This window comes from Otolemur garnettii, unplaced genomic scaffold (assembly GCF_000181295.1).
Source record: "Otolemur garnettii isolate 467f Iridium unplaced genomic scaffold, OtoGar3 scaffold00154, whole genome shotgun sequence".
In the NCBI taxonomy this organism is placed as follows: Eukaryota; Metazoa; Chordata; class Mammalia; order Primates; family Galagidae; genus Otolemur; species Otolemur garnettii.
The window spans coordinates 3,934,295-3,950,295 of record NW_003852549.1 but is presented as its reverse complement, the minus strand read 5'-3'; positions in this window follow the sequence as shown (position 1 = coordinate 3,950,295).

The following is a 16,001-nucleotide window of genomic DNA, read 5'->3' as shown; positions in this document are numbered from 1 at the left end:
ATTCTGATTCTGCAGGTCCAGGGTGAGGTCTGAGATTCTCTATTTATAATAGACTCCCAGGTGATGCTGCTCATCTGCAAGCCACACTTCCAGCAGCAAAGAATTCAGGAGGAAGTTAGGGAGGGCTTGAACTGGGTTGGGAGTGTGGGTAAAGAGAAGAGAGAATTTCCTTTCACATTGGACATAGAGATTGAAGAACAAAGGAGAATCATGAAAGAATGACCTTTTGAGTCAAGGTAAGAAAGGATGGTGCCAGTAATGTAGACACTGAAATCAGGAGGAGCTCTGGGGATGGGATTTTCTAGTATCAATTATTTTTTTCTTGTGCTACAACTTGAGATGTGACTTGGGTATTTGGGGTGGGAAATTCCTGTCTGACCTGTTTGTTCAGTCTTTCCTGGAGATATGAAGGGTCAAAGCTTCCATTCTTCACTTCTCTATCTGCTGAATATTAGAGCACAGAGACTAACGCATCTAAAACCCTAAAGAGAAGGAGGACTGGAAACCTCATTCCAAGCAATGTGGCTGGGATTTGAACCAGCAAATCATCTCAGAAGTCAAGGAAGGCCAAAATTTCTTGGACCGTGGTGTCTTAGTCCCTGCATGTTTACTGCTGAGTGTCCTTGGAGACCAATCCCTACTTCTATCGCCTATATATTCAATGCTCCTGGCTTTAGATATCAATACCATAAACCCAGAGAACTCGTTCTAGTACGTGTGTGATGCTGATAATATAATAAGAGTCTAGACTACTGAATCTTTATTACGTGCCAAGCATTCTGCTAAGCATTTTATGGATGTTGTTTCATTAAATGCTCACAATTCCAGGAGGAAGGTATTAGTATTACCTTCCCCACCCTCTACACCACCCACCCCCTTCTCATAGCCAAAAGACACAAGATTTTGCAAGGCTCAGTGGCTGGCCCAGGCCCCACAGTGGAGTGGCAGAACTGGAATTCCCATCAGTCCATCAAGTAATTCTTTCAACGAGCAGACCCTGGGAGTCTGGTTCCTTCTCTTAACCATTTGTGAAATAGTTCTTCTGGCTTCACGCACACAGAATTGTTTACTGCTTGCCTGGAGTCCAACCAGGGCAGCAGGTAAAACAGGGCTCTGGTCTTTGCTCTGCCCTTAGTAATTATTGTGACATTTTAAGTACTTGAATCCTTTGGGGTAAAATATTTTTGTCTAGGAAAAGGATTAAGTGAGAGAGTGGTTTCTCACACCCAGCGACAGTCAACGGAGGGACTTTGACAAATACTGATTCTGCCCCCTTGGAGATTGTAATTTAAACAGTTTGGTGAAAGGCCTAGGTATTGGAGCTTTGAAATAGTTTCAAAGGGATACCAGTGGGCAGCCCAGGATGGTTGGTCACTCCTTTAGGACGTGAAATCATCTTTTGCTGCCTTCCTAAAGCTTCATCATACAAATCTCTCATGAGGAGGCATCTGACTCTTTCAGCCACCAGAACAAATTTCACAGTGGCTTTTATTCTACCCACAAAGCCCACATGTGGTTCAGTGGTCTAAAACATTAGGCATTAGGGAGGTTTGATTTGGTAATAGAAACTCCAGATTTTATAGGTAAAAAGTATAAATGTGGGAAAGATAGGGGACAGGTGGTAAAAGAAACTGCTTCCCAGAACAGCTGTCTGAGGGGTCCAGAGCAGCCGTGTCCTCTGTGTGCCGAGAATAACCTGGACATGAGAAACACAGTCGCATCCAGCAGGACCCGGCCTGAATTGGCCAGAAAAGAGCAGTCACTGAATGTTATGTAGCGACATGAAAGCAGGCACAAGTGCTACAGGGAAATCATTTCCTCCCCACAGCTGGGTGTGGAATACTCTCCTGGGCCTCCCGGAACAGGTGCTCCTGAGGGCTGTGTGTGGCAGCACCAGAGCCCCCTAAAACCCTACTAAATGAGGTGGCATGGCGATCAGGAACCCTCGCGAGAGGGCTTCTCAGCTGGGTGGTCTCTCCTCACAAACGGTGCTAATGCATTTTACTCTAAGGTAATTAGGAATAGGGTTACATGTCTAAGTCGTCCTGACAGAGTCCAGCCCCAGTAGATTCCCTCGCCATCCCCACCTTTTCTCACTTCTGGTCCTGAACTGCTGAACCCAAAGATGTTTGCCTTTCCGTGGCAGGATGACATCAGCGAGGAGGCAGTTCCTTGGCCGAGAGAGCCAAGTCCTCAGACACCATCTCGGAAGTAGGACAAGAACATTTTGTTTCTGCGATCCAACTCAGAGAACTGCTTGGTCCCTGAAGTAAGAGCCAAATGTGTTTGCGCAACCTCAGCAGTGGCTTCCAAAATGTGTTTCAAGAATTTGACAAGGGTTTCATTGCTTTGGGGAGTGAACTTATGTGGATGGCATGACTAGTGTTGGCCAGACATGCCAATGTGATCAGGGGCTCTAACCACAAAATGGTTCAGGGTCCCAAGCCACAGTCTTCCTGGCTCGGCTGGATGGGAGGCAATACTCACGGGCCAGCATGGACACACAGCCGTGGGGACCATTGAGACCGAGGTGGCCGGAGCAGGGTGCCACGCTGTCTCAGCCGGGTGCTCATGCAGTGGGAAGGAACAAGGAAGCGCCCAGTTTGGCTGTTGCTCCTGGAAATTTGCTCTGCGTTCCTGAATCCTCCTGGTTAAATTGCACATGCCTACACTCCGGGCAGTGGTATAAGAACACACACATTCACACTACACACACAAACACACATCATAGAGTTGAACTGTTTAGGAGATAAAACTCACCATGTGCATGCCCCTATTGGGAGAAATAAAGGACTATAAAAATGTGTGTGCACTTGAAAATGGCCACCATTTGAAAGCTAATATTGTTTTCTTTCAAAGGCATATCTTAAAACAAACTCTTAGATTTTGTAGTGCTTCACAGTTTATAGAACAATTCCACATCTAATCAGTCCAACAACCAAAATTAAAGATCAGAGAGTTGAAGTGACTTACTCAAGATTGCACAGCAATTTAGTTGCAGAATCAGGGTGAAAAACATGGGTTATCCCATCCAACCTCTCTGCTACATTGGCTCCCTAGTTTTGATGTTAGAAAGACTGAAGGCCAATAAGCACGTGACTCATCTTTTCACAGGACTAGATGCCAGGACCTAGGCCTCAAAGAGTGGTTGAAGCAGCAACATGGGCGGAGTAAGCCTTTTAGAAATGCAGAATATCAGACCCACCCCCAGTCCTTCTGAATCTTAATATGCATTTTCACAGATGATTCATGTACACAGTTGATTTGGGGACACCCTAGAGGAGGGGGCTAGGGTTTCATTCTCATTTCTGCCACATTCAAGAATATCTGTGTGCCAGAACTGTATAATCTGGAGAACTAATAAAAAACACTCACGCAAAAATCTCAAAATCTCACACCTGCGATTTTGCCTCTGGGATGAAAGCAAAATCAACTTTCTTCAAAAACTCTCCATGTGGTTCCCCTATGCAGCCAGGTTTGGTTATCCCTGAAGTTTCTTTTCTTTCTTTCTTTCTTCTTTTTTTTTTTTTTTTTTTAGCAGTTTTTGGCTGGGGCCGGGTTTGTACCCACCACCTCTAGTATGTGGGGCTAGCGCTCTACTCCTTTGAGCCACAGGCACTACCTCTATCCCTGAAGTTTCTTTCCACCTGCTCTGAGTCTTTGAGCCTTGTCTTCAGAGAACCGCCTGTGTGTACTTTGCCCCCGCCTCACGCTGTATTGACACTGCGGGATTTGTGGGACATTTTGTACTGAATCTAACCTTTCTGTCTGTTGACAGACCTGACTATAATAGGATCCCTCAGTGTGTCACCCTTGTGTGGTAGCTATGCCAGTGGCATGGCCTATCTGATTCCCTCCCTCTGCCAGGGGAAGAAGTGTTAAGATGTCAAGGCTCCCCACTTTTAATTGAGGAGTTGTGAGCAACTCGTGTAGCACTGAAGCCCCCAGAGTAAGGAGGAAGGACCCCTGACAGCTCACCCTTCAGATAAAACTCTCACCTGTCTGTTTGGGCTGGCGGTGCAGTCAGCATATTGCAAATGCTACCAAGAACACCAAGAGAGTGAGATGCAGGCAAGAGCCAGAGCCCACGAAAAGCCTGCTGTTTGTGGTCAGGCGTCGAGAGCCCTGAAGACATGACTATGTTCAATGAACCTCATGAAGAAGGAAAAGTGAAAACCAACACAAACTCCCCATTTTTCTGTGTGTACAGAGTCCTGCTGTAAGATTTGGAAATGTGTTCACTCTCCTCTTGAGCCATCTGCTAGAGATATCAAGAGAAAAATTCATTAGGGAGCGATTAAGGCTGGGTCAAGGGAGGACAGCTGAGCAGCCAAGGCCACTGAGCCAGCTTGTGTATGACAGAGCTCGTAATTCTAGATGTTCCACATTTCACTGCTTTTTAGATATGCAGGCGTGACGCCGGGCAGCAGGACCCACTGCTGGTTTACTGGGTTTTGCAAAACTGCCTAGAAATTGAAGAGGGTTTCTTGCTGAGTCCTGCCCTACCAGTGTTAAGACAAGCCAGGAGCTCATATTTTCATGTGACATCTGTGCTTGTCAGGCCTCATACTGGACATATGAGGACACGTGCTTAATCTGGGTGCCACACACAGAAAATGGGCAGCTGTCGCCACTCCTGGCTGCCGCACTTGTGGCTGGTCACGTCCGGCTCTGCTGACTGCCATTCCCATCTTCTTCGTCCTGCTCTGCTTCGTGGCTTAGCAGCTGTACGGCTCATTATTTTATTTTCCTCTCCCGAAACTTCTTGGATTTCTCTCATCACCTCCCTCCTGTCTCTTCCCAGCCTGTAGACTCAGCGCAACTCCAGTTCCTGAAGCTAAATCTCCCCCTCCAACTCCCAAGCTCAGGATCCCAGGGAACCACAGAAGAAGGCTTAAGGCTTCTCTTGGATCTTCAGCTAGAGGCAGGGAAGGTTCTAGGCTCTTGGTACTTGGAGACTTTGATGTCTGTCCTGCCCAGGGGGATCAGCTATCCTGTGAGTGTTGTGCAACATGGCGAGTTGTGAGCTTCCAGTTGGCAGAGAAGAGGCCAAGGCAGGGCAGGGTCCTGATCTCCCAGCAAGTGTACAGGCAGGATTCAGCGGGTGTGGGGGAGAGGCCCCCGGTTGCAAAAGCCAGTGGCTCTCAGCCCTGGCAGGGCATGGAGCCCTCGGGGATATTTCTGAGACATTCTCATCTCTGGGCCCTACCTCTCCCGCCCCCACCCCCCAATTCTGACCTAACTGGGGTGGGTGAAAGCCGATACATTGTCTGTTTCCTTACAAGCTGTGTGGAGGTACTGCCCTTCCGCTGTCCTTGGGTAGCATCTTAAATAAAGTCAAATCACCAAATCCTCATTTCCAAGATGGTGGGCATCTTGAATGACAGCTAGAGTCATATGGGAGGAACCAGGGTAGTTTGCAGAGCCAATGAAGGGAAGCCAGCACTAATGGAAATGTTGGGAAAAATGAAATTTTGCTGCTGCCCGGCCACACAGAGGCTTATTAACTGCTAACTAAGTGTTGCCAGACAGTGCTGCCAGAGGGGCTGGCTGTAATGAATAAGATGGCCGGAGGGAGGTCATGGGTAATTACACATTAGCTCGGCTCAAGTGCTGCTCACACCTACTGCTCCCCTTACTGCGGGTCCCTGAGGCCAGCCTCTGTGCCGGGGGCAAACTTTCTGTGGCTTATTAAATTATGTTGTGACCATAGCACATAGCTTTTAGATTTGCCTAATTTTTTTTCAGGGAAACACCCCCAAAATGGTATTATTGCATGTCTGCATTAATTACCCTTTCCATAAGAGGAGAATGGGCCCTACCACTCAAGTGAATGCAGCCAGGCTGATTGAGTCTCCTAGGAGAGGGGCAGCGGGGGCTCCCCTGTGTGCTCACTGCTGTGCCATCACAAATGCGCTGGTGTGTGCAGACACACCTGTCCCTCCTTGCTCATAGTGGAAGCCACGTGGGTTCTTGGTTCAAGAGTGCACCTTTAGACATCATCTTCAAGTAAGCCACCTGATGGCACAGGAGAGATTCTAAAAAGGGACACTTGTACAGTAGCTGTGATCCCTAGTGATGGGTTTCCCCACCAGGAACCTGGAACATCAGGGCTATGAGGAATCTGAAGTGTCATAACTTGGAGTCACATATTCAACTGTTTATGCAGCCCTGCTCTAATGGAAATTTCTGTGACAATGGAAGAGTGATGTCCAATTCTGTGACCTCTAGCTACACATGGCTCTTGAGCACTGGAAATTGGCTAATGGGACTGAACCGAATTTCTAAGTTTATTTAGTCTTAAAGCATTTACATTTAAATTTAAATAGCCACAGGTGGCTAGGGGCCACTGGAGTGGACAGACAGTGCAGGTCTCCAGAGTCCCACAGAGCAGGTCCACACAGGGAATGACCTGAGCCCCGCTGAGTCCCCAGGATCTGGTTGGGCCTTCTGAGCATGGAAGGAATGACTTGGCTCCACTTCAACAAACAGTTGCCATGTGGGAATGCTCTGGGCTCAGGGATGAGGTGTTCTAATATCTAAAGAGTGAACAACAATCCAGGTTTTTATTTGAAATCTCCTAAGCTTTAAATATCGGAGAGTCTTCAAAGATTTTAAATCATGTAGGACTCTCCTACTGTTTGGCTTATGAGGAAACTGAGAGGCAGGGAAATCCCGTGTCCTCTCCAAGCTTATGAAACGAGTGGCTGACCCGGGCTTCCTTGGTCTGGTATTACAGGTCTACCCTCTCATCCCTTAACTGGCGCTCATATTAGTTCTATAAATACTGGCTCTAAACAGTACCTATTTTATCCTGCAGACATTTTTATTTTGCTAGACTGAAATGAGATTTTATTTACTTCCTTTACTTCCAGGCAGCAAGAATCTTCCCTAAGGATTTGAAATAAATACCCCCACGGGAGAAGAGAGAATCTTTATCTCTTGGATTTAGGGGACTGGAAGCAGTCTGTCTAGAAGTCTACAATTTCTTTGAAGTCTCATATGTTATCTTAAAAAAAAAACAAACCCATGCAAACTTTGCAATCTACTTTTTAATATGTTTGTGCTTATTTAATATTAAGACAAAATTCCCCTACAAATCTTCTGATCAGAGTGAGGTAGCAAAGAGAAGAAATGGTTTAATCTTGTTATTTCATGAATCACCTGGCCCACAGCTTATACCACCGGGCACTTCATGCCCCAGTCTGAAAACCGCCAATGCATGACATCAGTTTTAATGGACCATTTAGATTTCTCTGTCATTTCCACATATCATTATTGAACAGGTAGAGAGGAGACTTCTTGTTTGAGAATGTCAGGATTTCTAGTTTTTTCCCAAAAGATGTGAGTAGTTTGAGGATATGAACTTGGATCCTGTATCATTATCCCTGAATTTAAGATATTTCAAGGGCATAAATATGGAGATACACTAAAGCAGAGAATATACCAGGAATAAAGAGAGATCCATGAGTCACTGGCTGTTGGGACACCATTGTTTTCCAAGGCCGCTTCTGTTTTCAAAGGGAAAGGTACACGAGAAGTCATGGATATTATAGGGAAGGAAACCAGATCATAAGGATATGGGAAAAATAAAGTCCATTCAGCTTTCTATACCATCTTCCTTAGGCAAGTCAGTGTAGGGAGTGCTGTGAGAGCTATTCTGGGGCATGGATTGAAGAGAAAACGCAGGATGCAGGAAGTGCTCTTACAAAGAGAAGCCATGGGCTTCTAGGCGGCAGTTAGTTCTGTTGCTCTGTGGCTCCTCCACACCCCAACTTATTTTCTGTGTGTTTTGCATTATGCCCTCCTTATCGCAAAGGTTTCCAGTTAGACTAGGATGGAAAGGAAAGTTAAGAATTAAGCTCATGAAGCTTAATAGAATTAGTAGTAGAAGGGCAGCATTTTTACTTGGATGAGAGGTTGGGACAGTGTAGGGACCTTATTGTGCTTCCTGTCCTGCATGGTGACTAACACAGGGTACAGTGCATTTTTTTGTTTTTCTGAGTGATTTGTCTTACAGTGTTGCTCTGGAGAAATCTTTGAGTCCCTTTGGTCTTACATGTATATATATGTATTTTTTATAATCTTGAATTTACCGGATGATATCCACAGTTTCAATTATCACTCTTCCAAGTTTTGTCTCCTCAAAATAGCACTGCTGTATTTTCAATCACCTATTAGATATATCCTTCCTATTGAGACAACATAAGCATCTCAAAATTTGCTCAAGGGAATTTATCCTCTGCCTCCTGGACTTGTTCTGCTCTCTCAGTTAGCAGTGAAATGGCTCACTCAGAGTCTCAAGTTAGAGAACCTTCCACTATGTTTGGCTGCTCTTTCTCCTCTCTTACCACATTCAATCACTTACCTTGTCAAATTTTTCCTCATGTATCTGGTTATTCCCATGGCTATGATTTATTTCAAACTATTATCATGTGTTGTCCTGATAAATGTCATTGCCTCTCTCAACTGGTTTTTTATTTTTATTTTTATTTACCAAATTAGATATGGCGATCTCCTGCTTCAAATTCCATGTTGACCCCTCCTGGTCCAGCATAACATGTAAATTCCCTGTAAAGGTCGAAAGATTCGTCGCAAAGTGAGTGCTGTCTAACTGTCATTACCTAAGCTTTTGCCAGTCTCCTTCTACATAGCTGATCACCAAACTCTGCAGAGTGGATACCATTCCTCGCCAGGTGTAGCTTCCAGTGGCTCTAGATATGCTGCCCCTTCTGTCTGGGATGTTCTTTCCTTTCTCTTACTTCTTATTCATCTTTCAAGTATAATTCAAATGTCAACTCCTTTTTAAATTTGGTGCAACTCCTTCAGAGTGGATTAGCTATTCTGTCTTGTACCCTCCAATGCTTTGTCCATGGCTCTTTCACCATAGTGATGCTTTGTAATTTACAGGACAATTTATCTGTATTTTCCACTAGATGGTAAGGTCATGAAGACACACACCTTGTTCATTTCTGTGTCCCTAGAGATTAATTAGCACAATGCCTGGCACAAGGCAGATGCTCATTAAATTGTCCAAACATCAGTCTTACTAGTCACAGTAGCCACCCAAGAACTCTTTCAGAGGGAGGATTGCATGTTATAGACCTTTGTGTGGTGAGTGCCCAGCATAGGTTCAGTGCTCTCTAATTATTCATTGATTCCATGAGTCAGAAATTCCTAGAAGTCAGATATGGTGAAAGGTAAATCTCTCTGCACCTTCAGTTTTGCAGCCTTGGAAAGTTATAAATCTCTGTTGAAAATCAAGACTTCTGAAGACCTATAAATGGCTGATCACGGGGGCCATACTTTTTGTCTATTTAATTTCTACCCAGAAATTATATTAATAATGGGGATAGCTACTCTTTACTGACGGGCTGCCACATGTCAAGTTTTGTACTAAATATTACCTCATCCAATTAGCATTTCTTTAAAGGTAGCTCTGACTGAACTGAAGGCTATCATCAGAAAAACCCTGGAAATTATTTAAAATTACCTCGTGCACAACTGAAAGACTCAAATTATGGTTAAGCCCCTCAGACATTACACCACTAATCCTTTTCTAATGATCTCATCTTAAGAAATACCAGTGGCAGGAGGACTGTTGAGCCTCCCCCCATAATAACATAATGAACAGATTTGGTTATTTACATAATAACTCAGAATGATTTCAGGACATTTTAGACAAAATATACAACCACTTAGATTGCTGTCATTACAGTTATATCACTCTTCGAAATTAAATGGAAACAGAAATGAAAAAGCAAAAATCTGGGAGTTTTGGGATTCATTGTTCTTAGAATTCCTTAAATGCTCTGGGTTTGCAGCAAAGTGCCACAGTTAGGAATCTTGGCTCGTAGAAATTGCAACCATCAAAGCTTTGAGCAAAATATCAAAAATTGATTTGAGTTAGAAGCAACCAAATTCCAGGGGTCCTTTTTGAGAATGACTGCTATTTGACATTTATGGTAGGGGAGAACTGAGTCTCCTAGGGTTAAAATAATTTGCCTAGTCTCCTGTTTCTGACTCATATGCTATTTTTGTTTGGTATTTTACTTCTATCTCTCCCTTTTTAACTTTACAAATTGGACATTGTATTTGTTAATTTTTACCTTAAAATAGTTACCCACATGTTTATTATATTCTGTGCTCCCCATTTCTTCTTGGTAATCATTTTATTTCCTTCTGTGATCATTTTCCTCTTTCTGAAACGCATCCTTCCCTAGAAGAGCTTTACTAAGTGTATGTAGGTAATAATCCCTGTCAGGTTTTTCTTATTTGAAAATGTGACAATTTTGCCCTCATATTTGAAAGATCATTTTGTTGGATTGGTAGTGATTTTCCTTTCAGCGCTGTGGCGGTGGGTGGGGCGGCTGGTTGGGTCCAGGGGCGGCTTCTTGGTCTTTGGTGATTCTGTTGTCTCACTGTGAGGTGTCCGGGTGGGGATTCCACTGGGAATGCCGGTGTTCCGTGGGCTTTATGAATCAGAGGACGATTGTCATCAGTCAGCTCTGGCAGGGTCTCTGCGCATCTCTCCTTCCTATTCTCATCATTAGCTCCTTTTGTACCCCCCTAGGTAGATACTAGACCTTTCTCCTCAGCCCTTCTTGCCTTTTTGTAGATGTTATGCATTTGGGGTAATTTCTTCAGCTTGATATTTAAGTTTACTAATTTTCTCTCTTGTTCTGACTAGTTCCTTCAGCTTTTGCTTCTCAATTTTCTCACTGATCTTATTATCGAAATCTGTCTGATTCTATTTTCTAGTCCCTTGTTTCTCTGCCAACTTTTTGATACAATCTTGCTTCTTTTTAAGATTATTGTGGTAAAAAACATATAACAGGAGCCATATCCCCTTAACGCAATTTTGAGGGTATAGTATATTATTATTACTTACAAGTACGATGTTGTCTGGGATATCTCTAGAACATTTTCATCTTACTGCCTTTCATTTTCTAAACATATCAAAAATATATTTTATATTCTCATCTGATAATCCTTTATCTATCCTTCCTCAGTGGCTATTTCCTTCGCGTTTTGAGATATTTCCCTTTTTCTGTTTCATGGAACTTTGTTACAGGGATTCTCTGATACATGGGTTGATTTTTTGAGTGGATTCTTGCCTCAAACTCTTTTCAGTGTAGGGCTATGGTTAAATATTCTTAGAGAATTTTCCCCCACTGATTCCCCCTTCTTCAAGGGTCATCAACAAGATAGACTTAACTCGGCTCTCTGGTACAGTGATAACTTTTTAAAAGTTTATACATTGAAAGTGTTTCTCTCCTGCAGTTTATTTTTATTTTTGCTGGGATTCAGTCTAACTCTCATCTCTAGCCCAGGCCTTCTCCTGCAGGCCTGAGGCTCTAGGTACCTAGTGGTGTACCGGGTCTACCCCCAGTTTACCTCTCTGAATTTAGACCTCCTTATTGTTTCTAGATTCTCAAAATTGTTCTTACTTTCAGGCCACTCTGCCTTACATTTCGAAACATATTTGAACATTCATTCAGTGTTTCAGGTCTCTCCAGGCCTCTAGTTTGCCATAGTTCCAGAAGCAGAAATTGTAGCAGTGACTTTACCCATATCTGATTAATACAAGAGTTATTGTTCTGTTTGGAAGTTGAGAAAACACATTCATCAACAACATAAGTGACTTTCCTGATAAATAATTGGTGTGTACACCAGATACTCAAGCCGGGATCTTAGTTACTGCCTCAGCTGACAAGGCAGCAAGCTTTCTACTAGCTCAGCCACTACAGATGTTCAAAACGCAAATGAGGACTTCGCTTCAGATTTTTTTGAAAATGCAGAATTAATAAGATCAGGAATCCTTTATCTTCCCACTGCCAGATCCACCAGGATAAACCTGCTCAGTCCTCATCTTCATCACCCTGACTGCTGGTTCTGTGGGTGAGCTTTCTGCTTATTCCTGACTCTGCCCTTTCTGCCTGTCTCTCCCCTCACTGTGTCCTGCCTTGCCTCTTTGCAATCCTCCACTTTATGTGATATGTCACTACTTTCTCCCTCTACCTTGTCACTGGGTACTCACGTAAGAACCCCCTTCCTGGGCCCCCACCTTCACTTCTAGCTACTACTCTATGTATCTGCAGGTCTTCCCTATTGTCCCCTGAACCATTCCAGATGGTTTCCCATTTTCTCCAATTGCACAGGGCCATATCACCTCCATGTTGTCACGACTAGCGATCACCAGCCTGTCCTTTCCATACTTGACCTTTGCCAGCTTTTGACACCACTAGCCACCCTGGTGCCTCACACCCTGCTGGTTTTCTTCCTCTTGTGAGATCTCCCGTCTGTTCTCAAGTCCTCCTCCTCTGGACCTCTGAGGTTTGGCTCTGTGCTAGCTCTCACTTCTCTTCCCCACCTGCACACACCTCCGGTGATGACATCATCCCATTGGCTTTACTGCTAGTGACAGGCAATGACTCCAAGTCTGTATCTTCAGCCTAAGCCCCTTGCACCCTCCACACCCCTGCACCTGGGCTAGTGTCTGGCACACAGCACAGATGAAGGAACGCTGAGAAGGTGAGAGGCGGAAGACCAGACAGTAGTCGGGAGGACCCCTGTCTGAAGCCACAGGTGCTTCCAATCAGGCAAAATGATGGTACATTTGGAATTACTGCCCTTCACCTGGTACAGAATGCCATTTAAAAAAAAATCTATGAAGTTTTGCTTCAGAGAAACAAAAAAAAAAAATCTTCTCTTCATGTAATGCTTAAAAACTGACTGGTTCAAACAACTGTTCCTTTAAGTACTCCAAATTTCATAACATAACGAAACAATTAGAAGGTGAAGGAAATTCACAGACTCTTGGGCAGTCACTGCAGAGCACTGGTGGAGCAAATCTTTTTCAAAATCTGGGCTGCTTACTTTTTTTTTTAAAGACAGAAGTGTGTGCACATGTATATGTGTGTGTGTGGTTATGTGTATGTTTGTGTATATGTGTCTCCATTTGTAAATGTCTGCACAAGTGTGGGGGTCTGTGTGTGTGTACATGCCTCTGTGTGTATGTGGTCATGTGTATGTCTATGTACATCTGTGTGTATATGTCTGGATGAAGGGATGTGTGTGTACATGGTTATGTGTCTGTGTCTATGTCTGTACAGGGGTGTGTGTGTGTGTGTGTGTGTGTGTGTGTGTATTTGCACCTTAGGGGAGAGGCCCTGGTGTGAAGCCGGGCTGGGGCACGGACTGCCACTTCAGTGTAGGAAGGCACAGGGAAGGAAATCATCCTTACAAACATAAAACCTATCCAGTGTCATGTCTGGAAAGAAAGGCAGAGATTGGCTCAGATGTGAAATTAGGCCCAGGAAAGACAAGGTAATAATTAATCTCACATCATGAAAATCATGTCTGTGAACACACCTTAAGGTCTAGTCTGATTCTCAGGAGGAACAAAAGGCCAAGGTGTTCTCAGCTGGAGTCCGGCAGGAGTCCCTGTGTTGGCCTGGGCTTGTCTGACTTCTGGCTAATGATCTGGAGGAGGGCGTTGCCTGTCCACTAATGACTCTGAATTATATTCATTTTGACAGCTTAAATCAGCGTAGACTACAAATGAATGCACATTGTATCACCTATCTATTGCTATTGTAACACCTTTTCTCAATTCAGTGGTTTGAGACAAGGTGAATTTATTACCTTGTCGTTCTGCAGGTCAGGAGTCTGACCAGGGTCTCTTGGAGGGGTCCCCACCCTTGCTCTCTCCAGCTTCGGCAGACCTCTGGTACCGGGACAATGCAAGTTACATTCCAGAACCAGCAATGGGCACTGAATCCTTCTCACACTGTCATCTCTCTCTGCCTGCCTGTGGTGGGAAAAGTCCTTCCCTCTGAAGGATGTTGGGCCTAACCATAGTAATCCAGGACGCTGTTCCCATGTGATAGTCCTAGACCTCAGTTACAACTGCTAGGCCCTTTTGCCATGTAAGGTGATGTATCTGCAGGTTCTGAGGATTAGACGGAGGCTGTCTTTCTGGGGTGGCAGCATTATTCTGCCCACCCACACATGAAGAAGTTAGAAACCAGGTACAACTCAATCCTTCATGTGGAAATGAATATGAAAGGGAAAATGGCCGACACAGCCTCTGCGAGCAGCAGGCAGGAGCAGGTGGAGATGGGCCGAGAGCAGAGAGGGAGCCACATGTCCCCTGAGAGCAGGAAGCCAGTCACAGAAGTGCCCTTCTGGGCTGAGCCCAGAGATCCCATTTTGGAGAAAGGTAAAGGCCTCAGAAGTCTGTGGATATTAATCTTTGCCTTTAGTTCCAAATCAAAAGTCAGGCTAATGTGTGTCTTCTCTAATAAATTATTTCATTTGCATGTAGTGCCTTGGAAGGAGCCCTCAGGGGAGATAAATGTGCCTGCTAACAGGTAAGAGGAAACCAGTCTAAGAACCATTTCCCAAAATTCTGTCTGTGAACACACCTAAAGGCACAGTTTGAGTCTAATGAGGATTAAAAGGCCAAAATACAGGTTTCAGTTATATATAAAAAGTGAAAACTATTAAGAAAGGTAGTATGGAGTCAAATTAACGTATCCCCAAGGAGTTCAGTCCTAATTCTTGGAACTTGTGACTATATCACCATACGCTTTGGCAATATCTGGTGTATTGTATTTTGCCATATACCTGGCAAAAGGGACTTTGCACTTGTAATTAAGTTTAGGACCTTGAGATGGGGAGATTGTCTTAGATAATCTGGGTGGGCCCAATGTAATCACAAGTGTCCTAATAAATGGAAGAGAGAGGCAGAAGAACAGAGAAGCCGAGGGCTGGTAGCATGAGAAAGACTCGGTCTGATGTTGCTGGCTCTGCATAGAGACCTGGGACCATGGCCCCAGGAATGTAAAGTGAGTGGGCTCTTGAAGCTGCAAAAGGCAAGGGGTAGATTTTCTCCTTTAGAATCTCCAGAAGGCATGCAGGCTGCTGACACATTGGTTTTTGCCCAGTGAGACCCATTTTTGGCTTCTGACCTCCTGAACTACAAGATAGCATAACAAATTTGTGTTGTTGGTAGTTTGTTACAGTGATAATAGGAACTGATTGTGGGAAGCTGCATCTTTGGGGGGCTGCTTTCCAGAATGGAGTCTAATGCTAAACGGATTCTCCCACCAACTTTGCCTGAAAGAATGAATGAGTGAACAAATGAATACATAAACTATGGGGCGATCTTCACATCTCAGAACACTGGGACATGACATCACTACTTTGCTGTTTAAACTTGTTCTCCCCTTTCATAAACTTCCTTTGAGGAGCAGCACAGCACCCCAGCAGAAGGCGCAGCACACAGTTGCAGTGGAACACGCTTAGGCTCACACTCCCACAAGTGAAACAACTGTGGCTTTGGAAGAGCAGGAGGAGGCCCTCCACCCCCGTGCCTTGGTGTTCTTAATTAAGCCTGGATTGGAGAAGACGGCGTGCTGTCCAGTTTGGGGACCGACAGTGGTCTGGTTGGATGACCCAGGGCACCTCTAATGTTACAACCTGGGCTGTGAAATGTTCTGAATCATATGACCTTAGACTCTTGGTTCAGGCTAATTAATTCAGCCTCTCCTGATGGTACAGAATGTTCCGGTTTGTAGCGGTTGTTGTGTAACTGTTTAAACTGTACACCTTTACTCCAGGGGCCTACTGTGATTCCTCCATTCCTCTTTTGCTTTTCTGTGAAAGATGCAGGTCCAGGTGGGCTACTTCCTTTTTGATAACGAAGACTGTAACTACGAATGTAATGGAACTGTTAAAGGGGCCATGCATGGGGGTGGCCTCAGGTTCTCCTGTGCCGCCCCCACTTCAGCAGAGTGCTTTGCCGTCCTCAGCTGCATCTGAAGAGGGACCGTGACGAGAAAGGTCACTGCCAGCCAGTGGGAGAAAGTGTGGTCACAGATGAGCCTGTGTCCCCAGAGTTAGTGTGGGAGGTAGAGGAGCTGGTTCCACTTTAGAATTTATTTTATTAGCTGCTCCTTAAACCTGAATTGGGCTTAATGATGGACTTACCTGGC